The sequence below is a fragment of the Leucoraja erinacea genome, chromosome 17, assembly GCF_028641065.1.
Source record: "Leucoraja erinacea ecotype New England chromosome 17, Leri_hhj_1, whole genome shotgun sequence".
In the NCBI taxonomy this organism is placed as follows: domain Eukaryota; kingdom Metazoa; phylum Chordata; class Chondrichthyes; order Rajiformes; family Rajidae; genus Leucoraja; species Leucoraja erinaceus.
This window is the reverse complement of record NC_073393.1, coordinates 32,372,084-32,398,788: the sequence shown is the minus strand read 5'-3', so window position 1 is coordinate 32,398,788 and position 26,705 is coordinate 32,372,084. Positions and strand designations below refer to the sequence as shown.

Below are 26,705 nucleotides of genomic sequence, written 5' to 3'. Positions count from 1 at the left end.
CTTAAAACCTTAATTGTGTTCAATAGATCAGTCTTAATGGACAGTGTATTACATTCTTTAGGAGCTGAAAATGGACCTCCTTTCCAAAGGCTGGGCTTTGGAACTCCTTAAGCGTAGGTCTAAGCAGCTCTGTGGCCAGGGATGCAGTAGAAGGGAGAACTTGGAAGCCCACCAATTCTTTGTTGGGGATGAGAGAGATAGAGGGAGAGAGAGAGAGAGAAAGGGAGAAAGACTTGGAAGATTGGACTAAGATTTGTGAAGATTGGCCTGTTTCCTGTCAAGAGTGAAGAGAGAGTCAAGAGTGTTTTATCATCATATGTCACAGATAGAACAGTGAGATTTTTTTATTTGCTGCAGCACAACAGAATGTGTAAACATTATACACTGTAAACAATATCATAAACAAGAGAGAACTGAAGGGGAAAGGACCAACCGATGTTGTTGGATTGAGGGAACAGAGAGGCTGGTAAATGATTGATAGAGGTCCAACAGTAAATATCAAGAGAGGGTTGAAGTTGGACTGGAATGTAGAAGAGATAGACTGTGGACTCTAATCTTTGACATTTCTACTGGGAGGAGGAGGGGTAAAGGTTCCGAGTGTCTACACTATCAGTGCCTCTTATCATTTTATAAACTTCTCAGATTTCCCTTTGGCCTTCAATGCTCCAGAGAAAACACTCCAAGTGTGTCCAAACTCTCCTTATAGCTAATACCTTCTAATCCTGACAGCATTCTGGTAAACCTGTGTTTGAATCCTCACTAGATTCACTCTTACAATTTATTTTTCTTAACACATTGACGGGAGCTGTCCTTTTAACTCTTTTAGTTTATCTTATTTTATTACCTTAATACATTTCATACTATATTCCTTCTATCCTTTTTTATAGCATCCCCAGTAACATGCATAAAACTATAAACTTAGCTGCTTTAGAATAGACGTTTTACACATACATCCTTCTTACATATAAATGTCTGAAGGATTCCAAACTGAAACAACACCTATTCCTTTTCTCCAGAAATTCAACCTGACCCGCAGAGTTACTTCAGTATTTGTGTCTATCTTTGTTATACGTATACATGCAGGTGTCCTTAATATGTCTAAAGACACCCTCCTTCACATGTCCCACATTGTCCTTTATCAAAAATAGATACAAAATGCTGGGGTAACTCAACGGGTCAGACGGCATCTCTGGAGAGAAGGAATGTGTGACGTTTCGGTCGATACCCTTCTTCAGACTCCGTTTAGCATGGACAACATACTTCTCTGCCTGTTAAAGATTGCTGTGATGAATTACATACCTACTGCAGTGTGTTACCAAATTCCACCTACCCTGCTGGGTCCTTGCACCATTGCAACAAGCTTTATTCAGCCCAACCCCACTTTCGATAGCTAGTAGATTTGGAACATCAGTCTTCTGCTTTGGCAATTTTGAATATGGTGACTTTTGCCTCCACTTTCAGGCTGTGAATTCTGGATGCCCACCACCTTTTCGAAGAGAAATAATTATTCAACTCTCAGCTGTTGCCTTAAACCTAAACTCCTTAGTTAGTAATCTTTTTACTAAGGAACATACTGTAAGAACTGTTTGTTCGCTCTTTCCGTGCTTTATATTATTTTTTTACACACTCTGTAAATGGAAAATATGGTGCAGTAAAAAATCAAGATAGAGTGGAGCGTGATCATGAATGAATGAGTATTGTGCATATTCCCAAATGGATGATGATGAAGGAGGAAGTGCTGGGAGAGGAGGAATGTTGTGCCACCTGTAAGAAACCAGAAACAATTTGTTACTGAAGTTAAGCACAAAAAGCTGGAGCAACTCAGTGGATCAGCCAACATCTCTGGAGAAAAGAAATAGGTGACATTTCGGGTCAAGACCCTTTTTCAGACCGAGAGTCAGGTGAAAGGGAAACAAGAGATATAGATGGTGATGTAGAGAGATAGAGAACAAATTAGTGAAAAATGCAGAAACTGGTCATTCTCCTTTTTCATCGTTATTTTTTGCATATCTTTCATTCACTTGTTCCATATTTCTCGATATCACCATCTATATCTCTTGTTTCCCTTTCCCCAGACCCAAAAAGTCACCTATTCCTTTTCTCCAGAGATACAGTCTGACCTGCTAAGTTAAAGCCCTGTCCCACGGTACGAGTTCATTCCAAGAGCTCTCGAGAGTTAAAAAAAAATCAAACGTGGTAAGCACGGAGAATGAACGGAGGTGGTACGTCGGAGCTCGGGGACGTCTCTTAGCGGCTCGTACCGCTAACAGCAGGTACTCGGGAAGACTTGCTAACGGCAGGTAAACCAGGGAAGACTCGTGAACGTTGAAAAATGTCCACGAGAGCCCCGAGTACCAACGAGTGGCCATTACCGTAAATCTCCGAGTTAAAATCAGGGCAAACTCGGGGGAACTCTTGGAATAAACTTGTACCGTGGGACAGGGCTTTTACTCCAGCTTTTTGTGGCTATCATCGGTTTAAACCAGCATCTACAGTTCCTTCCAACATTGTTACTGTTCAGTGTGACATGGAGAAAGGACTTTACAAACCATTGACTGGATCACACTCGGAATATTGTATGTGCCGTGTTGGTCACCACAGTGTAGGACAATTGTGGTTGTGCTGGAAAGAGTGAAGTGGGCGCTCAACAGGATGTTGCCGGAAATGGAGAACTTTGAATATGGGGAGAGATAGGAAAGAGTGTGTTTGTTTTTTTTAGAGAGAAGGAGACTGAGGGCTGATCTGCCAGAGGTATATAAAATTATAAGAGGCATATAGATAGGGTAGATAGTCTGAATCTTTTCCTGTGTTTGGAATATCCAAAACAAGGCACAGGTTTAAGGTGTTGAAGGTATTTGAGAGGAAAGTTTTATTTTACACAGAGTGGTTGATATCTGGAGCTTGCTGACAGAGGAGGTGGTGTGATCAGATATAATCACTGTGTTTAAGAGATAGTTAAAGTTTGGGACCCTTCTTCAGGATGCCTAACCTGCTGAGTTTCTCCAGAATTTTGTGTCTTTCCTTGATAGACCAGCATTCTCAACTCCTTGTTTCTAGCATATGGACCTGATACATGAACAAATGGGATTAGTGTAGATAAGCAAGGAGAACAGCATGGATGTTTTGGGTAGTCGGTCCCATTTTTGTGCTGTTCAACTCTGAGACTCTATGAATGTGTGTGGGCAGAGGAGTGATGATGAGAGATGATTAATAAATTGAAAGTGTTGATAAATATAACTTCATTTTTAATTGATATACAGTGTACATACCGGCACCTTTTTGTCTCCAGATAAAGCACTGGATTGTGATATATATCCATGAAAACAACATTCCAAAGACATGCAGGTTTGTAGGTTCATTGGCTCCTGAAAGATTGCCCCTGGTGTGTTGGATGCAAAAGTGAGATAAGATGGAACTAGTGCACGGGTGATCGACGGTCGGTATGGACTCAGTGGGCCTGTTTTCATACTGTATCTCCAAACTAAACTAAACCATGTTGTACCATTGGAAAATAATAATTGATGCACTGGAAGAAGGAAAGAATGAGAGTTGTTCGGTGCTGTGAAGGGAGTTTTAGATAAAAAAGAACTGTTCTCGCCCTTTGTTCTGCTATGTGAGACAATTTTTCTGTCTACTTTTAACCCAGCTTTACGGTGGGCTTGGATATCTATTGCTCATTTAGCTTGTTGCTGCACATGGGCCCCTTATGCATGTTGGCAGCAAATTCCCCTATGTTATTACAATGACTGCACTTCAAAAGTACTTATTTCCTTTAAGCTTAAGAAAGGCATAATACAATACTTTAGGTTCACTTTCAGCTGACAAAAGGCATAATGTAAATTTAAGTTCTATTTTCTTTTGTTCTCTGGGGTAGATGCTTTACAAAGTCAGATCCTCCCTTGATACTTGGGCTCAGTGGAGTCATTTGCTTCAATAAGTTTTGAGGACTTGACTCATGTTGCCCGATATTTAAAATTGGACTGTAGTGAAATCCAGGGAATTAACAGTGGAACTCCCAGGGGACCTGAACTAGATATTCTTTTCTTATAGACCTGCTCAATTTCTCCAAGGACAAACTGTGACTATTAAGTGAGGTGATATTTAGTTTAGATTCTTGAATTGTTTATTCCAAGAACAAGTTGCTGCTATACAGGCAGCAATGCCTCCCCACGACCATAATGAAGATGAAGATATGGATTCAACAGCTTATGCTTCAACCGTTACAAGTGTTCTGCTTTTTCGTTCACTTCCAGTACTTCTTGCAATTCAGCAACACATACAGCTCTTCACACTGTACTTATAAAGAGCACGAACTGTTCATCGTGGTTGGGCAATCTTAAGTAGGCCTTGGCTCTGTCATGTGAATCAGACTGGATGCATCCCACCACTGCTGGAACCATGACCTCAAAAAGGCAGTCAACATCATCAGAGACCCCACACACTCATCTCACCACTGCCACGGGGAAGAAGGTATAGGAGCCTGGGAACTGTAACATCCAGGTTCAAGAACAGCTTCTTCCCTACAGCCATCAGTCTATTAAACACTACAACTTCATAAGCTCTGAACTACAATAGACTATTATTATTATTATTATTATTATTATTATTGCACTATTATTGTTTGTTTTTTTGAGTATGTGTGTATATATATAAACATATGTGAGTATGTGTACACACAGAACTTTTTTTTCGTTTTCGTTTATCATATTATTTGTTATGATTACATATTCTGTTGTGGTGCAGCAAGTAAGAATTTCATTGTTCTATCTGGGACATGTCTTCAGCAGCCATCTTACATCTAGGGTAAAAAGGACACAAGGTGCTGGAGTAATTCAATAGGTCAGCCAGCATCCCTGGAGAACATGGATAGATTACTTTTTGAGTCCCAACCCGAAACATTATCTATCTATGTTCTCCAGAGATGCTACCTGACCCACTGAGTTACTCCTGCACATTATATCCTTTTGTGTAAAACAGCATCTGAAGTTCCTTGTTTTTACAGCTGAATTAGCCAGGTTCACAGGTACTAAGACATATTTGCCAGACCCTTGCTTCATTGAATCCTCTAAGCACAACTTCTAGAGTATTGTGGACAACTAAATGCTGGTGTAACTCAGCGGGATAGGCAGCATCTCTGGAGAGAAGGAATGGGTGACGTTTCAGGTCGGACACTTCTTCAGTATATCCAGAGTATTGTTATGTTCATGCTCTTATCTTTTTTTGATATTATGATATCATCCAAGTAGCCTCTGACATCCAGCAGGCTATCAAGCAATTTATCTTTTGTCCTCTCAAAAATGCCTGTTGTTAATACTATTCCAAATGTTATATGGGATCTATCCAAGGAGAGTATTTATCATTGAGTACTCCTTTGAATTTTTGTCCACCAAAGTCTCAAAATTAGCATATAAAATATCAAGAGTTGTGTGGATCTGCCTTCCACCCAGCTGGACCAAGTCCAGTCAGTGGGTCGAAATTTCTGTCTAGTTTTACATGAAATCTTAATCTGCCTACAGCACGAAAATAATTAGACTTTAGACTTTTGAGGTACAGTACAAAAAAGGCCCGGGGGCCCACCAAGTCTGGCCAACCATCAATCCCCGTACACAAACACTATCCTACACACGAGGGAAAACTCAAAAGCCAATTAATCTACAAACCTGTCCGTCTTTGGAGTGTGTGAGGAAACCGGAGCATCCGGAGAAAACCCAAACGATCACAGGGAGAATGTATAAACTCCATACAGATAGCACCCGTAGTCAGGACCGAACCCGGGACTCTGGCACTGTAGAAATATAGAAACACAGAAAAATTGGTGCAGGAGGAGGCCATTCAGCCATTCGAGCCAGCACCACCATTCAATATGATCATGGCTGATCATGTAAAATCACTACCCCGTTCCTGCTTTTTCTCCATATCCCTTGATTCCTTTAGCCCTAAGAGCTAAATCTAATTCTCTCTTGAAAACATCCAGTGAATTGGCCTCCGCTGCCTTCTGTGGCAGAGAATTCTGCAGATTCACAACTGTCTGGGTGAAAAAGTTTTTCCTCATCTCAGTCCTAAACGGCCTACCCATTATTCGTAAACTGTAACCCCTGGTTCTGGACTCCCCCAGCATCGGGAACATTTTTCCTGCATCTAGTCTGTCCAATCTTTTAAGAATTGTATATGTTTCTGTAAGATCCTCTCTCATCCTTCTCACTTCCAGGGAATACAAGCTCAGTCAACCTATTCTTTCATTATATGTCAGTACTGCCATCCCGGGAATTAACCTGGTGAACCTATGCTGCACTCCCTCAATAGCAATAATGTCCTTACTCAAATTAGGAGCTCAGAATTGCACACAATACTCCAGGTGCAGTAGGACCTTCTTGCTCATAAATTCAAATCTGCTCACAATGGAGGCCAACATGCCATTAGCTTTCTTCACTTCCTGCTGTACCTGCATGTTTACTTTCAGTGACTGATGTACAAGCGCACCCGGGCCTCATTGCACCTCCGCTTTTCCTAATCTGACACAATTCAGCTAATAATCTGCCTTCCTGGTCTTGCCACAAAAGTGGATAATCTCACATTTATCCACATTATACTGCATCTGCCATGCATCTGCCGACTCACCCAACCTATCCAAGTCACCCTGCACCTCATAGCATCCTCCTCTTAGCTCACACTGCCATCCATCATTGTGTCATCCGCAAACTTGGAGATGTCACATTTAATTCCCTCGTCTAAATCGTTAATATATATTGTAAATAACTGGGGTCCCAGCACCGAGCATTGCGGCACTCCACTAGTCACTGCCTGCCTTTCTGAACAGGACCTGTTAATTCCTAATCTTTGCTCCCTGTCTGCCAACCAGTTCTCTATCCATGTCAAGGCAGCAACTCTACCGCTGTGCCACTGTGCTGCCCAATTGGAGCAGTCCAGTCAGAAGCCTCAGAATGCTCAACGATATCTCCTTCCTGTGGTCTTGCAAGTTCTTCCCCAACATCTCTCTTTCCACTGCACAGGCCTTACTTTGGAGAAACGATCTGCAAAACTTTCCTTCAGGTTAATCTTGACTTCCATACCTCGAACGCCTTGGGGTTCTTGTTGACCACAGCAGATCGCAGCACCACAGCAGCATACCAGACAGAGAGTATATGTTTTTTTAATGCGTTCCTGGCCAACCTTTCCCTTTGACAGCCTAACAAATTGAATCCTTGCCCTGGAACAATCAGAAGAGTGACCTTTACCTGAATAAATGCTCACACATCACTGATATTGCAGCAGTAATGTCAATTTCCATTGACACTTCCTTTTAATGTGTACTGACCTACTATATCCAACTAGCTCTCAAGAGGAGGCGCTGTCCTGAACGGCTGCCTGTCCTGCAGCTGTCCGTTTTTTTCCCCTTCTTTTTTGTTATTTTTAGTTCGTTTAGTGTACAGTCAGGGGGTCTAATCTTTTTATGTGTGGGGGGTGGTGGGGGGGAGGGGGAAACTGCTTTTCCAAGTCCCTACCTGGTCGGAGGGGTTGCCTTCCTCCGAGCAGCGTCTTCGACCCGTCCTCGCGGCCTACCAGCGGGTCCTGGAGCGACGTTTTCCTGAGGGGCCTGCCCAGAACATCGGCTTTGGTGGCGGCGCAGAACATCGGCTTTGGCGGCGGCGCGGCGCTGGAGCGCTGTCGTGGAGCGGGCGATGCCTTTCCTGGGTCGCCGCGCTGGGACTCCAGTATGCTGGGACTGCCGAAAACATCATCGGTGAGCCGCGGTTCTGCGGAGCGGCCAGCTGCGACGTTGAACTTTACATCCCGGAGCCTGGGATCTCTCGCAGAGATCGCCAGTGTGTGGAGCTCCGTCCGGCGCGGTCAGGTTGGCTTGGAAGCCGCGGGCTCCGGTGGGAAGGCGGCCGTTCCTGGCACCTCAAGCCGCTGGGGATTCTCCCGACGCCGGAGTACCATCACCCGGCGAGAACATCGGGCGCCGTGGCGGCGACTGTGGAGGCCTCAATAGGCCCGACTTTGGGTGGACAAGAGGATGGGGACTGAACTTTGTGCCTTCCCCCACAGTGGGAATCACTGTGGGGGGATGTTTTATGTTTGGTGTTGAATTTCTTCATGAATACTTTGTTGTATTTTTATTAGTGTGCTGCAAGGACATTTGAATTTCCCCTTGGGGATTAATAAAGTTTATTCAATTCAATTCAATAGCTAGTCATATTAAGTTGATCTGACTTTAATATGAGCAATCTATGCAATCCATCTAGTTCACCACCAAAGATGGACACTAAATACTGGAGTAACTTAGTGGGTCAGGCATGTCTCTGGAGAAAACTGATTGGCGATGTTTCAGGTCAAACCACCTCTCTCACCTAGTTCATGCATATAATATGTTATTCTTCAGTATATTTTGCCTACTACTTAATTACTTCCATTTGTTTCTCACTTAATCTTAATCTGCCTCCACCACAGACATAATTAGACTTTAGAGAGATAGTGCAAAACAAGCCAGTCGGCCCATCTGCTCTGCGCCGACCAGCGATCCCCATACAATAATACTATCTGAATTTTAAACAACCCACCATTTCTCTTACCACATATGTGTTAATCAGAATCCTCAAGTCCTCAACTCCAATCACCAACCAACCCTGACCCTCCCATGACTGAAGTCATGACTGCAGCCGCTCATTGTCATTGGTTTGCTTGTGATCAGTCTGGAGGCCATGAGTAATTGGTCAAGGATCCTGATGCACAGATTTCCATCCTCGCTTCAGACCTCCCCCTTTGCATCAGTCCCCTCACTCACCCGTCCATTTATTGGATTACTGATTCAACCTAATACCTTTCCTACCCACTTAGCTAATTCCTGATCACTTGCCTTATTGTCAGCCTTTATGAGGCTTCCCACCCTAAGGTCTCAGACCCAGTTTTAGTCCCTAAGAACACATTTTTGTCCCTTAAAATGTGCAATACTTATTCAATCTGTAGCACTGGCACATGATCTAAATGATACACATGAAAACCTAGTTTAGTTTAGTTTAGAGATGCAGCATGGAAACAGGCCCCTCGGCCCACCGGGTCCACGCCAACCAACAATCACCCGTACACTAGTTCTACATTATCCAACACACAAGGAGCAATTTTACAGAAGCAAATTAACATGCGCCCCTGCACGTCTTTGGAATGTGGACAGACATGGGAGGTCCCAGAGCAAACCCATGTGTTTACAGGGAGAAGGTACGGAAAGTACCCATGGTCAGAAGTGAACCTAGGTCTCTGGCAGTGTGAGGCAGTATCTCTGCAGCTGCTCCACTATGCCACCCTCAAATTATTATAAAGCTGGGTCTTTTAGTTGAAAGTTGGGAATGCAGTGAGATGAGAAGGCACATAAATTTCCAAAAAGTGGGTGAAAGATTTTTGGACATTATTGATATCAAAATTAATGCTACAGTCACACATGAGGTACCATTGCTTTGGATCATAGATTTACAAAACAGGAACCACTTTGTTTTAACCTGATGGTGGGATGGAACAATAATCTTACTTCAGACTATGGTCCTGGTGATCTTTCAGTGTTTTCTCAGAATGATCAGTGTCCATCTCTTGGGAAACAGAACAATTGAACGTCAGATTGGTTAGTGGGAGGAAGGGATACGTAAACGATAGATGGGGCGTATAGAAGTAACGAATGAAATGGTTGCCGGAACTTAAGGACAAAAGGACGTTGCTCGAGGAGGCAGCCAAGAACAAATTTAAAGACCAATGCAGTACATTTAATAGATGACAGGGAGCCCGTGTAAAGGACAAGAGTGCTGAGTGAGCTGGACTTTGTATAGGACGGAATACAAGCAGCAGTGTTTATATATAACGGAAGGACACCAAGGAGAGATTTAGAATAATTTAGGCAGAGGGCATAATGGCATTTGATTGTGATAAGGAAGAGACAAACTGTGTCAATGGATGGGGGGAAGATGAATGACGCAATATGGGATTGAGTAAGATAATTGGGAGAGATCTTCCACCGTGACACGTGTGCTAATTCCAAGAATTATTCCTGTATTCCTGGAGACATCCCACTGTCCAGAGCGGGAGCTGTCTCCATTGGCAGTGGTGTTTCTAACCTACTGCTTGTGATGTCAGATGTCTCTCCTTATGAAGAGCAACAGGGCAGCAAGATCTCTCAGCAACAGTTGTTGTTTTTAACTGCGTGGTTGCACTTTATAGCTTTTAAAAGAACATTATGTAATTATGTTTTGTATGCCTTTCACATTACTAAACGTTAATGAATTTCAAAGACATTGAAAATGTTCAATGGCCCCAACTACATTGAAGGCATGGGCAGCTTGGGATCTGTGGATGGGGCTTCCCTGCTTGTTAATCTGTTCTAACAATGCAGCCAACATCTGTTTCTTTGCCTGCTCCTTTCGTCTCCATTTTACCTCCAGCCTTTGTCACCATCTCCACCCATTTGCCAATCACCCTCTCTCTCTCTCACCTGTAACCACCTATCACTCGCCAAGCTTCGCCCCATCCCCGTCTCTCTTTTTCACTTTTTTCCTCTTTACTACACTCAGTCTGAAGAAGGGTCCCAACTCAAAACATCGCATGTATATTCCCTCCAGAGATACTGCCTGATCTGTTGAGTTTCTCCAGCACTATGTTTTTTACTGCATCTGCTGTTCCTTGTGTCTCTATTCTTTGGTAGTCCCCTCGCTGCAGGGGCTATGCCAAGGTCCCTAGAACCAGGCTCTTAATGAGTGATTGTGCTGGAGGCAATGCTGAAACAAATATTGAGGTCCAATTATAGGAAGCATTAATTTCAGGACAAAATAATATCTGCCCTCTATAATCTACAAACATCTTCATCTACGGCTCATGCCCAAAGATATCTGACCTCCATTTCATGAGTCTAAAGGGCCTGTCCCACGAGCATACATTTCACTCACCACATATGTGTTAATCAGAATCCTCAAGTCCTCAACTCCAATCACCTACCAATCCTGACCCTCCCATGACTGATAGATACCTGGAAGTATGATGTTATGGCGATCAGTGAAACATGGTTGCAGGAGGGTTGTGATTGGAAACTAAATATTTCAGGATTTCGTTGCTTCAGGTGTGATAGAATTGGAGGGGCAAGAGGTGGAGGTGTTGCATTGCTAGTCAGGGAAGATATTACAGCAGTTCTTTGGCAGGATAGATTGAAGGGCTCATCTAGGGAGGCTATTTGGGTGGAACTGAGAAGTGGGAAAGGTGTAGCAACGCTTATAGGGGTGTGTTATAGACCGCCAAATGGGGATCGAGAATTGGGAGAGCAAATATGTAAGGAGATAGCAGATATTAGTAGTAAGCACAAGGTAGTGATTGTGGGAGATTTCAACTTTCCACACAGACTGGGAAACACATTCTGTAAATGGGCTGGATGGTTTGGAGTGTGTAAAATGTGTGCAGGATAGTTTTTTGCAGCAATACATAGAGGTACCTACTAGAGGAGGGGCAGTGCTGGACCTCCTGTTAGGAAATGAGACGGGACAGGTGGCGGAGGTATGCGTTGGGGAGCACTTCGGGTCCAGTGATCACAATACCATTAGTTTCAATATAATTATGGAGAGGGTCAGAACTGGACCTAGGGTTGAGATTTTTGATTGGAGAAAGGCTAACTTTGATGAGATGCAAGATGATTTAAAAGGAGTGAACTGGGACATTTTGTTTTATGGGAAAGATGTAGAAGAGAAATGGAGGACATTTAAAGGGGAAATTTTAAGAGTACAGAATCTTTGTGTTCCTGTTCGGTTGAAAGGAAACAGTAAAAATTGGAAAGAGCCCTGGTTTTCAAGGGAAATTGGACATCTTGTTCGGAAAAAGAGGGAGATCTACAATAATTATAGGCAGCATGAAGTAAATGAGGTGCTTGAGGAGTATAAGGAATGTAAAAAGAATCTTAAGAAAGAAATTAGAAAAGCTAAAATAAGATATGAGGTTGCTTTGGCAAGTGAGGTCAAAGTAAATCCAAAGGGTTTCTACAGCTATATTAATAGCAAAAGGATAACGAGAGATAAAATTGGTCCATTGGAGAGACAGAGTGAACAGCTATCTGCAGAGCCAAAAGAGATGGGGGAGATATTGAACAATTTATTTTCTTCGGTTTTCACCAAGGAGAAGGATATTGAATTATGTGAGGTAATGGAAACTAGTAGAGTAACTATGGATACTATGAGTTTCAAAGTAAAAGAAGTTCTGACACTTTTGAAAAATATAAAAGTGGATAAGTGTCCAGGTCCTGACAGGATATTCCCTAGGACATTGAGGGAAGTTACTGTATAAATAGCCGGTGCTATGACAGAAATATTTCAAATATCATTAGAAACGGGAATAGTCCCCAAGGATTGGCGTACTGCGCATGTTGTTCCATTGTTTAAAAAGGGTTCTAAGAGTAAACCTAGCAATTATAGACCTGTTAGTTTGACTTCAGTGGTGGGCAAATGAATGGAAAAGATATTTAGAGATAATATATATAAGCATCTGGATGAACAGGGTCTGATTAGGAACAGTCAACATGGATTTGTGTCTGGACGGTCATGTTTGTCTAATCTTCTTGAATTTTTTGAAGCGGTTACTAGGGAAATTGACGAGGGTAAAGCAGTGGATGTTGTCTATATGGACTTTAGTAAGGCCTTTGACAAGGTTCCTCATGGAAGGTTGGTTAAGAAGGTTCAACTATTGGGTATAAATGCAGGAGTAGCAGGATGGATTCAACAGTGGCTGAGTGGGACACGCCAGAGGGTAATGGTGGATGGCTGTTTGTCGGGCTGGAGGCAGGTGACTAGTGGGGTGCCTCAGGGATCTGTGTTGGGTCCTTTGTTGTTTGTCATGTAGATCAAGGATCTGGATGAAGGTGTGGTAAATTGGATTAGTAAGTATGCAGATGATACCAAGATAGGGGGTGTTGTGGATAATGAAGAGGATTTCCAAAGTCTACAGAGTGATTTAAGTCATTTGGAAGAATGGGCTGAATGATGGCAGATGGAGTTTAATGCTGATAAATGTGAGGTGCTACACCTTGGCAGGACAAATCAAAATAGGACGTACATGGTAAATGGTAGGGAATTGAAGAATGCAGTTGAACAGAGGGATCTCGGTATAACCGTGCATAGTTCCTTGAAGGTGGAATCTCATATAGATAGGGTGGTAAAGAAAGCTTTTGGTATGCTAGCCTTTATATATCAGAGCATTGAGTATAGAAGCTGGGATGTAATGTTAAAATTGTACAAGGCATTGGTGAGACCAAATCTGGAGTATGGTGTACAATTTTGGTCGTCCAATTATAGGAAGGATGTCAACAAAATAAAGAGAGTACAGAAGAGATTTACTAGAATGTTGCCTGGGTTTCAACAACTAAGTTACAGAGAAAGGATGAATAAGTTAGGTCTTTATTCTCTGGAGCACAGAAGGTTAAGGGGGGACTTGATAGAGGTCTTTAAAATGATGAGGGGGGTAGACAGAGTTGATGTGGACAAGCTTTTCCCTTTGAGAATAGGGAAGATTCAAACAAGAGGACATGACTTCAGAATTAAGGGACAGAAGTTTAGGGGTAACATGAGAGGGAACTTCTTTACTCAGAGAGTGGTAGCTGTGTGGAATGAGCTTCCAGTGGAAGTGGCGGAGGCAGGTTCGTTGGTATCATTTAAAAATAATTTGGATAGGCATATAGATGAGAAGGGAATGGAGGGTTATGGTATGAGTGCAGGCAGGTGGGACTAAGGGAAAATAATTGTACGGCACGGACTTGTAGGGCCGAGACGGCCTGTTTCCGTGCTGTAATTGTTATATGGTTATATGGTTAAGTTATGACTGCAGCCACTCATTGTCATTGGTTTGCTTGTGATCAACCTGGAGGCCATGAGTAATTGGTCAAGGATACTGATGCACAGATTTCCATCCTCACTTCAGACCTCCGACTTGCTCCTGATCATACTCAAGACTCCAACATGATCACTGACTACATTTCCCCCTTTGCATCAGTCCCCTCACTCACCCGTCCATTTAGTTGATTACTGATTCAACCAAATACCTTTCCTACACACTTAGCTCATTCCTAATCGCTTGCCTTATTGTCAGCCTTTATGAGGCTTATTAGTTCTCTTCCCTCCCTAAGGTCTCAGACCCAATTTTAGTCCCTATGAACACATTTTTGTCCCTTAAAATGTGCAATACTTATTCAATCTGTAGCACTGGCACATGATCTAAATGGTACACATGAGAACTTAGTTTAGTTTAGTTTAGTTTAGAGATGCAGCATGGAAACAGGCCCCTCGGCCCACCGGGTCCACGCCAACCAACAATCACCCGTACACTAGTTCTACATTATCCAACACACAAGGAGCAATTTTACAGAAGCAAATTAACATGCACCACTGCACGTCTTTGGAATGTGGACAGACATGGGAGGACCCAGCGCAAACCCATGTGTTCACAGGGAGAAGGTACGGAAAGTACCCATGGTCAGAAGTGAACCTAGGTCTCTGGCAGTGTGAGGCAGTTTCTCTGCAGCTGCTCCACTATGCCACCCTCAAATTATTATAAAGCTGGGTCTTTTAGATGAAAGTTGGGAATGCAGTGAGATGAGAAGGCACATAAACTTCCAAAAAGTGGGTGAAAGATTTTTGGATATTATTGATATCAAAATGAATGCTACAGTCACACATGAGGTACCATTGCTTTGGATCATAGATTTACAAAACAAGAACCACTTTGTTTAAACCTGATGGTGTGATGGAACAATAATCTTACTTCAGACTATGGTCCTGATGATCTTTCAGTGTTTTCTCAGAATGATCAGTGTCCATCTCTTGGGAAACAGAACAATTGAACGTCAGATTGGTTAGTGGGAGGAAGGGATACGTAGACGATAGATGGGGCGTATAGAAGTAACAAATGAAATGGTTGCCGGAACTTAAGGGCAGAAGGACGTTGCTCGAGGAGGCAGCCAAGAACAAATTTAATAGATGACAGGGAGCCCGTGTAAAGGACAAGAGTGCTGAGTGAGCTGGACTTTGTATAGGACGGAATACAAGCAGCAGTGTTTATATATAACGGAAGGACAGCAAGGAGAGATTTAGAATAATTTAGGCAGAGGGCATAATGGCATTTGATTGTGATAAGGAAGAGACAAACTGTGTCAATGGATGGGGGAAAGATGAATTATGCAATATGGGATCAAGGAAGATAATTGGGAGAGAGCTTCCACCGTGACACGTGTGCTAATTCCAAGAATTATTCCTGTATTCCTGGAGACATCCCACTGTCCAGAACGGGAGCTGTCTCCATTGGCAATGGTGTTTCTAACCTACTGCTTGTGATGTCAGATGTCTCTCCTTATGAAGAGCAACAGGGCAGCATGATCTCTCAGCAACAGTTGTTTTTTTTAGCTGCGTGGTTGCACTTTATCTATTGTATATTAAAACTGTGTGGCTGCCGCCTGCCGCCTGGTGTCCGGCTCCCTTTCTGCCTTTTGATTCTCTGCTCCTTCCTATCATCTTCCAACACACTTCAAAACAAAGTTGCAATACAGGAACACTCTGAACTTTTCACCTCAATGGGATATCACAGAAAATGCTTCAACAGGAGGGGGAGGGCCAATTGGTATTGCAATTGGAACTGCTGCAGCAGGCAGGGGAGGTGCAATTAGAGTTGTTTTTCAATCCACTGCTGAGGGAGGCAGGGGAGTTCTGGAATCTTACATTTGGGAACGGGTTCAGTTCCGTTGGAGGAGACGGGTGCATGGTGGAAAATTGGGTTGGGGGATCACACCATTGGGGGAGCAGACCCTGCACTTGGTCTAGTAGCTTTTAAAAGAACATTATGTAATTATGTTTTGTATGCCTTTCACATTACTAAACATTAATGAATTTCAAAGACGTTGAAAATGTTCAATGGCCCCAACTACATTGAAGGCATGGACAGCTTGGGATCTGTGGATGGGGCTTCCCTGCTTGTTATCTGTTCTAACAATGCAGCCAACATCTGTTTCTTTGCCTGCTCCTTTCGTCTCCATTTTACCTCCAGCCTTTGTCACCATCTCCACCCATTTGCCAATCACCCTCTCTCTCTCTCACCTGTAACCACCTATCACTCGCCAAGCTTCGCCCCATCCCCGTCTCTCTTTTTCACTTTTTTCCTCTTTACTACACTCAGTCTGAAGAAGGGTCCCAACTCAAAACATCGCATGTATATTCCCTCCAGAGATACTGCCTGACCTGCTGAGTTTCTCCAGCACAATGTTTTTTACTGCATCTGCTGTTCCTTGTATCTCTATTCTTTGATAGTCCCCTCGCTGCAGGGGCTATGCCAAGGTCCCTAGAACCAGGCTCTTAATAAGAGACTGTGCTGGAGGCAATGCTGAAACAAATAGTGAAGTCCTATTATAGGAAGCATTCATTTCAGGACAAAATAATATCGAGGCGCTGCGTACGGCGTTGAGGCGGCTGCCATCCGGCAGGCCGCTGCCGCGCAGAATTTTTAAACACTGTCAGTTTTTCGGAGCCCCGCGCGATGTCGGGACCAGATCCGCACAACTTCATATGGCACCGGCGATCGAAGTGGCGCCAGCCCAGCGAGGCCGTACGGCTCAAGCGACCACGTTAGGTCGCGCTTGCCGCATAGAGTCGCATGCTCGTGGGATAGGCCCTTTATCTTTTCTTCATTGTAATGATTCCACAAAAGGTCACCTTATCTGCAGCAGCTGAAACCCTTGTTCAAGATCTCCACTGTAGAATGTTCCTCCTCTGCATTGCCTGTTTGCACTTTGGCTGAAACGAAATCTGTCCGGAGTTTGTAGTGGTAAAAAACAGCCCTGACCAGCTAAATTAGATGAGAATTGGGAGGGGCAAACAAAAGGATTACCATGTTTTGGGCTCTTTCCTCTGTCTTGGAGGGTCAACATATTTTCACTAAACGTATATTTTAATTGTAGTGCAGGAACCCGTTTTAATTGTGTCATAACTGCATTCAGCCCCAGCTTCCGATGCCACCCACAACTTGCAAACTGCACCAGCAAGCACTTCTTCAACCATCACATGATCCAGTTGACACGGCTGTTGTTACTGCCCACGTTGTAGCCCCTGGGGACGCCACTTTCTTCAGGCTGCTGCCACCGACCGGAGGTGCTCGGTCACCATGAGGCTTTCACCGCTCTCACCAGCTGCTGCCTCTTCCCGTCGGCTGTCACTTTGTCCACTCCCCTCTCCATCACCGCCTTCTCCTTTTGCTCTGTCCACTACACCTCTCTCCCCCTCCACCCGCCACCTCCTCCTCCTTCTCCCCTGGATTCGCCAAGGTCCTTGGTAGTCACTAAAGGAGAGAAGAAAGAGTAGGAGGCTGCGGTGGAGCGGGAATTGGACAGGAAGAAGGGGCAGCTGGTGAGAGAGGAGAGAGCCCCAGGTGGGCAAGCCCGTCCTGTCATTCTCAATGCCCTGAACAAAATGCTGTCTGCAGGGGCTACAATGTGGGCCGCAATGACAGCCATGTCTATGGACCATGTGGTGCGTTAATCAGGGCTCGCTGGTGCAGACCAGCTGCTTTGGCACCGAATCGTAAAGTGGAACGACACAAAGTGCTGGAGTAACTCAGCAAACGGTATCAGTCCGAAGAAGGATCCCAAAGTTACTTATCCATGTCCTCCAGATATGCTGCCTGACCCACTGAATTACTCCAGCACTTTGTGTCCTTTAGTGTATTAACCATCATCTGCAGTTCTTTGTTTCAACAACATACAATGATAATACCTTACTCGTTTATAGCAGACAATCGACAAGAACAGACAACATTCCCCTCCCCTATGGTTCGTTATAATGAGCGTTTACTGTACTGTGAAAATTGAATGCTCTTTGAAATGAAACAAGTAAAACAACATCAGGATCCAGTACTTAATGCTATTTATTCAAGATCATTAACGCTACTACATCTATTTGTATCTTATTGATTGGAACAATTGTACTGCACCCAATTACACCATTCTTTAATCCCACAGGGCACATTAGGAAAGAAAGAGAATAATGCATTATAATAGAAAACATTTTGCATGTACATTTCATCTGTAATGTTAATTATATCAGGAACAACACTTGTTAGTGTGTTTAGGAAGCAAAGGAAACAAAGAAAAATTGTTGTAATCCAGGCAAAGTAAGAGTATTGTCTTGAATTATACCTGTGAGGTACCGTGGAGTGTTAAAATTGATATATAATTCCAAGGTGGACAAAAATGCTAAAGAAACTCAGCGGGTGAGGCAGCATCTATGGAGCGAAGGAATAGGCAATGTTTCGGGTCGAGACCCTTCTTCAGACTGATGCGGGGGTGGGGGGCAGGAAGAAGAAAGAAAGAGGCAGAGACAGTTGGCTATGGGAGAGCTGGGAAGGGGAGGGGAAGGAAGGAGAAAGCAAGGACTAACTGAAATTGGAGAAGTCAATGTTCATTCCATTGTGGTGCAAACTACCCAAGCAAAATATGAGATCCTGCTCCTCCAATTTGCGGTGGGACTCATTCTGGCCATGGAGCAGGCCCAGGACTGAAAGGTTGGATTTGGAATGGGAGGGAGAGTTGAAGGGCTGAGCCACCGGAGATCAGGATGGTTATTGCGAACTGAGCGGAGGTGTTGGGCGAAGCGATCGGCCAAGCCTGCGCTTGGTCTCACCGATGTAGAGCAGTTGACACCTGGAACAGCGAATGCAATAGAAAATGTTGGAGGAGGTACAGGTGAACATCTGCCTCACCTGGAAAGACTGCTTGGGTCCTTGGATAGAGTTGAGGGCGGAGATAAAGCGACAAGTGTAGCATTTCCTACGGTTGCAAAGGACAAAGGACAAAGGGACAAAGGACATTTATTGTCACATACACCAACTGGTGCAGTGAAATTTGAGTTACCATGCAGCACACAAATAAGATAAACACAACACTATAGAATTTAACATTAGACATAAAAACACCCCCCCCCCCCCCCCCACCCCCCCCCCCCCCCCCCCCCCCCCCCCCCCCCCCCCCGGGGCCTATTGAGGCCTCTGCAGCGGAATCAATGTTTCCCACTGTGATGGGGAAGGCAACAAAGTTCAGTCCTCTTCCTCAGTTCACCTGTGGTTGGGGCCTATATCATTCCAAGATAATGTTGTGAAAAGTCACATTTTTATAGCCATTTGGGTGGCACGGTGGCGCAGCGGTAGAGTTGCTGCTTTGCAGCGTTTACAGCGCTGGAGACCCGGGTTCGATCCCGACTACGGGTGCTGTCTGTATGGAGTTTGTATGTTCTCCCTGTCTCTCCATGGGTTTTCTCAAGATCTTCCAGCTTTCTCCTTCCTTCCCCTCCCCTTTTCTCTCCCACAGCCTACTGTCTCAGCCTCTTCCCCTGACATCCACACTCCAAACGTTGCCTATTCCTTCGTACAGGTTTGTAGGTGAAATTCAAAAGAGTTAGATTTAGCTCTAATGCCCCTGTCCCACTTAGGAGACCTAAACAGCAACTTCTGATGACCTTGCCCGCCACCCAAAAAAAAAAATCAAGGTTGAGATGACCTGCAACCTCCTACCACCTCCCACGCATATGTTGAAAACCTTCCTCGACTATGTAGAAAACCGGCTTAGACTAGACCTGCGACTAAAAAATTATCGATTTTTAAAACGGCAACCTATTTTTAGTCGAGGCCGGTTTTAATCATGAATGAAAAATTAGCAGCCATGATCATATTGGCTCGAAGGACCAAATGGCCTACTCCTGCACCTATTTTCTATGTTTCTATCTATGTTTCTATGTTTTCTATCCTAGCAAGATAAACTTTGGATTAAGGATAATATTTTCAACAATAATTTTTGTTGTTGTTGTGTGTTCAGATCATAACTTAGGTTAATATTTTTCTCTTTATTCCAAAAAATATGCGTTAAAATATTCATATTCGGTAATGGACAGTGTCTAGAATAAATCGATGGCAGTATGATGACAAAGAGTAACATGCTGGAGGTCACAATTTTCTCCATTTAATGTTAGTACGCATAGAGTTACTGCATAGATTCAAAGGTGCCAGTATTGCAGGACATTTCTTAGAAATTACTGATTGGAGGTTGAAAACTGACGATGCTGGTTTTAAATACCAGGGCTGCAGTTAAAATCTAATTTAGCATGACACACAATGCTGGAGAAACTCAGCAGGACTGGCAGCATCTCTGGAGATAAGGAATGGGCGACGTTTCGGGTCAAGACCCTTCTTCAGATGTTTTATGCCTATCTTCAGTTTAAACCTACAATTCCTTCTTACACTAATGTAGTATCAGGATCTGAAAGTATCACCATTCTCATTCTCCCTTCCTCTTTTTCCCTCTCACGTCATAATTTTCACTCTAATTCTCACTCTTTCATTTTCTTGCATGTTCTCTCTCAATCTCTAGTTCTTTTCTCTCTGACGGCAATAATACCAAATGAGAGTTGATATTTATTGCAGTGGAAACGACTGTAATAGATTTCTTCCTGCATTAAATAAAATTTCTTAGTTGCCTTTAACATTTGAAAAAATGGAAAATATGAGCAGAATTGCATTGTGTGATTAAAATTATTGCTCGGCTCGAGAAAATATGTAATTTAGTTGGAAAGGATGCAGAAAAGATTAATCAGGATGTTACAGGGCATTGTAGGTCTGAATTATGAGGAGAGGCTCGATAGGCTGGGATGTTTTGCCTTGGAGCGTCCGAGGCTGAGGTGTGACCTTATTGAAGTATACAAAATCATGTGGATAAAGTGAACACTCACACACTTTTACCCTGGGTGGAGGATTCTAAAGCAAGAGGTCGTAGGCTTAAGGTGAGAGGGAGAGATTTCACGAGGGATCTCAAGAGTATGTTTTTCACGCACAGCGTATTCCGTTTCTGGTATGTGCTGCCAGAGAAAAACTTTAGCAGTTGGCACAATTACAACTCTCAAAGCAAATTTAGACAGATATATGGATAGGAAGGTTTGCGATAGATATGGGCCACTTGTTAATACCAACTTTGTCAACATGGACAAGGTGGATCGATGGGCATGTTTCCATTTGGTTTAATTGTATGACTCTAAGATCCTACCCATGGTATTTGTGTGAGGAAATGCAGAAGGCATTTTACACCTTTGCATTGCACTGGAACTAAGAATTATTGCACAATGTCATTGGCTATATGACATTTGGAGCTATCTTTCTCAATGTTAATGATTCGAATTTGCAACCAGCTTCCCTCTAAATGAGCCTGCGCAATACATAATCCTCTGGGTGCCCATTTAACTCGCTAATTGCTAATACTTGAACTCATTCATCTAAAATAGCACTGGTTGGTTACTGAGACTGACACAAGCTTCACTCTTTGAAACCATATTATAGTGAACTTTATACAATGCTTGTCAGCGTTGAGTAGTAGTGTCAGTTGCAATTGAAGCCACAAATGTGACAGTCCATCAGTTAACTCCTGACCTGAGGATTTCATGTAGCTTGGAATTTTTGAAATATGATAGTGGAAACAGAGTTGAAGCAAAAGAGGGTGGATGAAGGATAACTTAAAAAGTAAAGTTTGGCTCTTTTATTGCACATGTGTTTACATTACAGATTCATTTGATAGTAAATCTATCAGCATTATTACCACTGCTAGGGGAAATGCATTCAAAGTATCACATATATACATAAAGGCACAAAAAGCTGGAGTAACTCAGTGAGACAGGCAGCATCTCTGGAGAGAAGGAATGGGTGACGTTTCGGGTTGAGACCCTTCTTCAGACTGGTTAGGGATAAGGGAAATGAGAGATATAGATGGTGATGTGGACATTAAGGCAGTTGCTTGAATTCAGATACAAACTTATCTGGTTATTTGAAAGAGCATCATTCAAATTGTAGAAAAGACCTCCAACTCTCTTGTGCAATATTACAACTGATAATTATCTTGTTCATTGTTAGGCTGCATCCCAGAGTACTTAAGGAAGTAGCTCCAGAAATAGTGGATGCATTAGTAATAATCTTTCAAAACTCTTTAGATTCTGGAGTAGTTCCTGAAGATTGGCGGGTAGCAAACGTAACCCCACTTTTTAAGAAGGGAGGGAGAGAGAAAATGGGGAATTACAGACCAGTTAGTCTAACATCGGTAGTGGGGAAACTGCTAGAGTCAGTTATTAAAGATGGGATAGCAGCACATTTGGAAAGTGGTGAAATCATTGGACAAAGTCAGCATGGATTTACGAAAGGTAAATTATGTCTGACGAATCTTATAGAATTTTTCGAGGATGTAACTAGTAGCGTGGATAGGGGAGAACCAGTGGATGTGGTGTATCTGGACTTCCAGAAGGCTTTCGAGAAGGTCCCACATAAGAGATTAGTGTACAAACTTAAAGCACAAGGCATTGGGGGTTCAGTATTGATGTGGATAGAGAACTGGCTGGCAAACAGGAAGCAAAGAGTAGGAGTAAACGGGTCCTTTTCACAATGGCAGGCAGTGACTAGTGGGGTACCCCAAGGCTCAGTACTGGGACCCCAGCTATTTACAATATATATTAATGATCTGGATGAGGGAATTGAAGGCAATATCTCCAAGTTTGCGGATGACACTAAGCTGGGGGGCAGTGTTAGCTGTGAGGAGGATGCTAGGAGACTGCAGGGTGACTTGGATAGGCTGGGTGAGTGGGCAAATGTTTGGCAGATGCAGTATAATGTGGATAAATGTGAGGTTATCCATTTTGGTGGCAAAAACAGGAAAGCAGACTATTATCTAAATGGTGGCCGATTGGGAAAGGGGGAGATTCAGCGAGACCTGGGTGTCATGGTACACCAGTCATTGAAGGTAGGCATGCAGGTGCAGCAGGCAGTAAAGAAAGCGAATGGTATGTTAGCTTTCATTGCAAAAGGATTTGAGTATAGGAGCAGAGAGGTTCTACTGCAGTTGTACAGGGTCTTGGTGAGACCACACCTGGAGTATTGCATACAGTTTTGGTCTCCAAATCTGAGGAAGGACATTATTGCCATAGAGGGAGTGCAGAGACGGTTCACCAGACTGATTCCTGGGATGTCAGGACTGTCTTATGAAGAAAGACTGGATAGACTTGGTTTATACTCTCTAGAATTTAGAAGATTGAGAGGGGATCTTATAGAAACTTACAAAATCCTTAAGGGGTTGGACAGGCTAGATGCAGGAAGATTGTTCCCGATGTTAGGGAAGTCCAGGACAAGGGGTCACAGCTTAAGGATAAAGGGGAAATCCTTTAAAACCGAGATGAGAAGAACTTTTTTCACGCAGAGAGTGGTGAATCTCTGGAACTCTCTGCCACAGAGGGTAGTTGAGGCCACTTCATTGGCTATATTTAAGAGGGAGTTAGATGTGGCCCTTGTGGCTAAGGAGATCAGGGGGTATGGAGAGAAGGCAGGTACGGGATACTGAGTTGGATGATCAGCCATGATCATATTGAATGGCGGTGCAGGCTCGAAGGGCCGAATGGCCTACTCCTGCACCTAATTTCTATGTTTCTATGTTTCTATTATATATCTATTTTTTTTTGTTTACAAGGCATTTTATGTTGATAGTGAGGTTGGCTCTCTGGTCTAGTAATGATTTGTTTGCTGAATGATATCTAATTTATTGGAAGGGACCACATGTTTAATCAAAGATCTTGTGCCAAGTTAATATCAAATGTGATGCTTTACCATCGCTCTCTACCACCATGAAATCTACAAGAGGATAGAAGTGATCAGCACTTCTACACACTTTGAGTTATTGACCAACTTGTCTTAATGTGTGTGCAAGTTGACTTCAAATAAATAATACGTCACTGGCTCGTTGGCCGGGACGTTACAATCAGCTGGAAATAATTGTTGTTTGTGGCCAACCTTGAAAATGACCCATATAGTTGTAGCAGGTGCCAGAGTATTGATTTCCTCATTTCCATTATCAATTTCAACTCTGTGCCATCAATCAGGCCCTCTTGCAAGGCAGGTGGCAGGCAGACTAATTAGCCAATTGGACTGATGAGTACTTCCAGCCAACAAAGCAGGAGGTTTTGAGTAGGAAGGAACTGCAGATGCTGGTTTAAACCAAAGATAGACACAAAATGCTGGAGTAACTTAGCGGGATAGGCAGCATCTTTGGGGAGAAGGAATTGGTGACTTTTTGGGTCTTGAACTGAATCATCACCCATTCCTTCTCTCCAAAGATGCTGCCTGTCCCACTGTTACTACAACATTTTGTTTCTATCTTAGGACGTTTTGAGTGATTTGAGGCAATGAGGCTCCACAATTGTAAAATTGGCCCTTCAGAAGGGGTATATTCAGCATTAATTATGACTTCATAGGGGTAGCTCAATGGTGCATCTGGTAGAGCTGCTGCGTCACAACGCCGGAAACGCTGATTCAATCTTGACCTCGAGTGCTGTCTGTGTGGAGTTTGCATGTTCTCCCTGTGACCACGTGAGTTTCCTCTGGGTGCTCCAGTTCCCTCCCACATCCTGAAGACATGTAGGTGTGTAGGTTTATTAGACTTTGTAAAATGCTCTTTAAGGGGCTGTCCCACTGTACGAGCTAATTCAAGAGTTCTCCCGAGTTTCCCCTGATTTGAACTCGGAGAATTACGGTAATAGCTGCTCTAGATAATCGGGGCTCTCGTGGACATTTTTCAACATGTTGAAAAATCTTCACGAGTTTTCACGAGCCTACCACGTTTCCTGAGTACCTACCGTTATGAGCCGCTAAGAGTTGTCCAGAGCTCCGACGTACACTCTATGTACATTCTACGTGCTTCCGCGAGTTTTATTATTTTTTTTAACTCGGGAGAGTTATTGAATTACCTCGTACAGTGGGGCAGGCCCTTTAAGTAAAGGGAGTGGATGCATGTGGGATAACGTAGAACTAGTGTGAATGGGTGATCATGAACTCTGTGAGCTGAAGGACCTGTTTCCATGCTGTATCTTTCATTCAATCAATCCACAAAGCTCTTCTAGTATTTTCTAAGATGTGTACAGTGGGAACAGTGTTTGAAGTTCTTAGCAAATCATTTATTTTCAATTGATTCAATCTACAGATATTCCAGCAAAAGATTCTGTGGAGAACCAGGATTTAATGAATGAACTGATTTTAACTTATCTTTGTTCATTTTGAATATCCAACAGTACAGCACAGCACAGGGACAGGCCCTTTGTGTGCCGGACATAATGTCAAGGCCAACTCTTTTCTGCCTGCATATAATCCATATCCCTCCATTCCCTGCATATCCATCTGCATATCCAAAGGTCTTTTGAAAGCCACTATCATACCTGCCTCCATCAACAATCCCTAGCAGCATGTTCTAGGCACTCTCCAACTCTGTGTATAAAATAAAAGTACCCATGCATTTATTTTAAACTTTGCCTCTCTCACCTTTATGTGCATTGGTATTTGATATTTCCATCCAGGGGAAATGATTCTGACTGCAGATGCTAAACATTGCTGCTTGTTTTAAACAGTAACAGCAGCTACCTGACTCTCTATGGTTATTGCAGCTGCAAAGTCAAAGCCAGTGGCAATCCTTAGTGTTTAGAATATTTCACCGGTCCCCATCCAATCTCAGGTTTGATCAAATTTCTCATCTATGTCTCGAGATTTGATTCTTCAAAATCTATTGCAGAATTAAGGATGACTCACAAATTGCTCCTGATAGCTCCTGAATCCGCACCTTCCCTCCTCAGCTGGCAGGAGAGCAGGCTCTTTTCCTTTGCAGAGTGAAGAAATGTTGTGCTTTGGACATTTGCCAATGCATTAACCAGGCCACCTGTCCTGTAGTGTTCCCGTGTCAGAACACTCAGTGTATGATGTGAATTGTATTGCTAGCGAGCAGTTACAAATTGTCGTAGTAAAATGATTTGAATATTGTTCCCCCGGTTGTGAACAGTTTGTAGAGAACAGAATCTGGTGAATGGAACTACCAACGGACTTGTATTATTTTGCCTTTGCCTGCCAAGACACAGGTGTTCATGGTGAATGCGTTCACAGTGGCTGACGTGTTAGTATTCTTTACTATCTGCCCATTTGTAGCAGGTGATTCCGATACGCAGCATGCCATTTGTTTCATTTTTCATGCACAGCACATATGCTACTTAATAGTCTAATTCAGAGTAGCCCCCTGTGGATTAAAACACATAATATTCTCCATATTCCAGAACCAAATACTCTCCCTCTCTTCAGAATAGGAAAGCAGCCAACAAACCTAAGGATTCAGTCCTTCTCCCTCACTGCCCTGGCACATCTGTTAACTCAATGAGGAAATTATTGCTGGCCAACAAATAGTTGCAAAGCTGCGAGAGAAACAAAGAGAAAATTCTACCATGCTCTGTGTTTGTTGTTATATAGACTATAAAAGTATTTTGCAATAGCAACATTCCTAATCCACCCTGGCACCAAAGGCAACACACGAGGGTTCAAAACGGAGAATTGTAATGTTGCTTCCTACCAAATCCACATTGAGTAAAGATTAGTGAATCTCAGGTGCACATGTGGTTGGTGGCATGATCCATTAAACTCTGTAATTCTGAAGGATCAAGTGCTTTGGTGTCATAGATTCATCATGTTGTACAGCATAGAAACAGGCCCTTCGGCCCATCATATCCATGTCGCCCTTTGTACCGGAGGAATCATGAGAGGTTAGAGTAGGTAAGCGGAGTGGAAAAGTTGAGACGGTTGATATCTGAAGGGTCTCGACACGTAACGTCATCCAT

The 26,705-nt window shown here is 43.3% G+C and overlaps 1 protein-coding gene across 1 annotated transcript in view; it reads left to right on the top strand.

Annotated features, from left to right (window-relative positions):
* The window catches only part of cdh13 (cadherin 13, H-cadherin (heart)), a 958,412-nt gene that overhangs the window by 809,677 nt on the left and 122,030 nt on the right, over window positions 1–26,705 (top strand). The gene's annotated exons all lie outside the window — the stretch shown is intronic.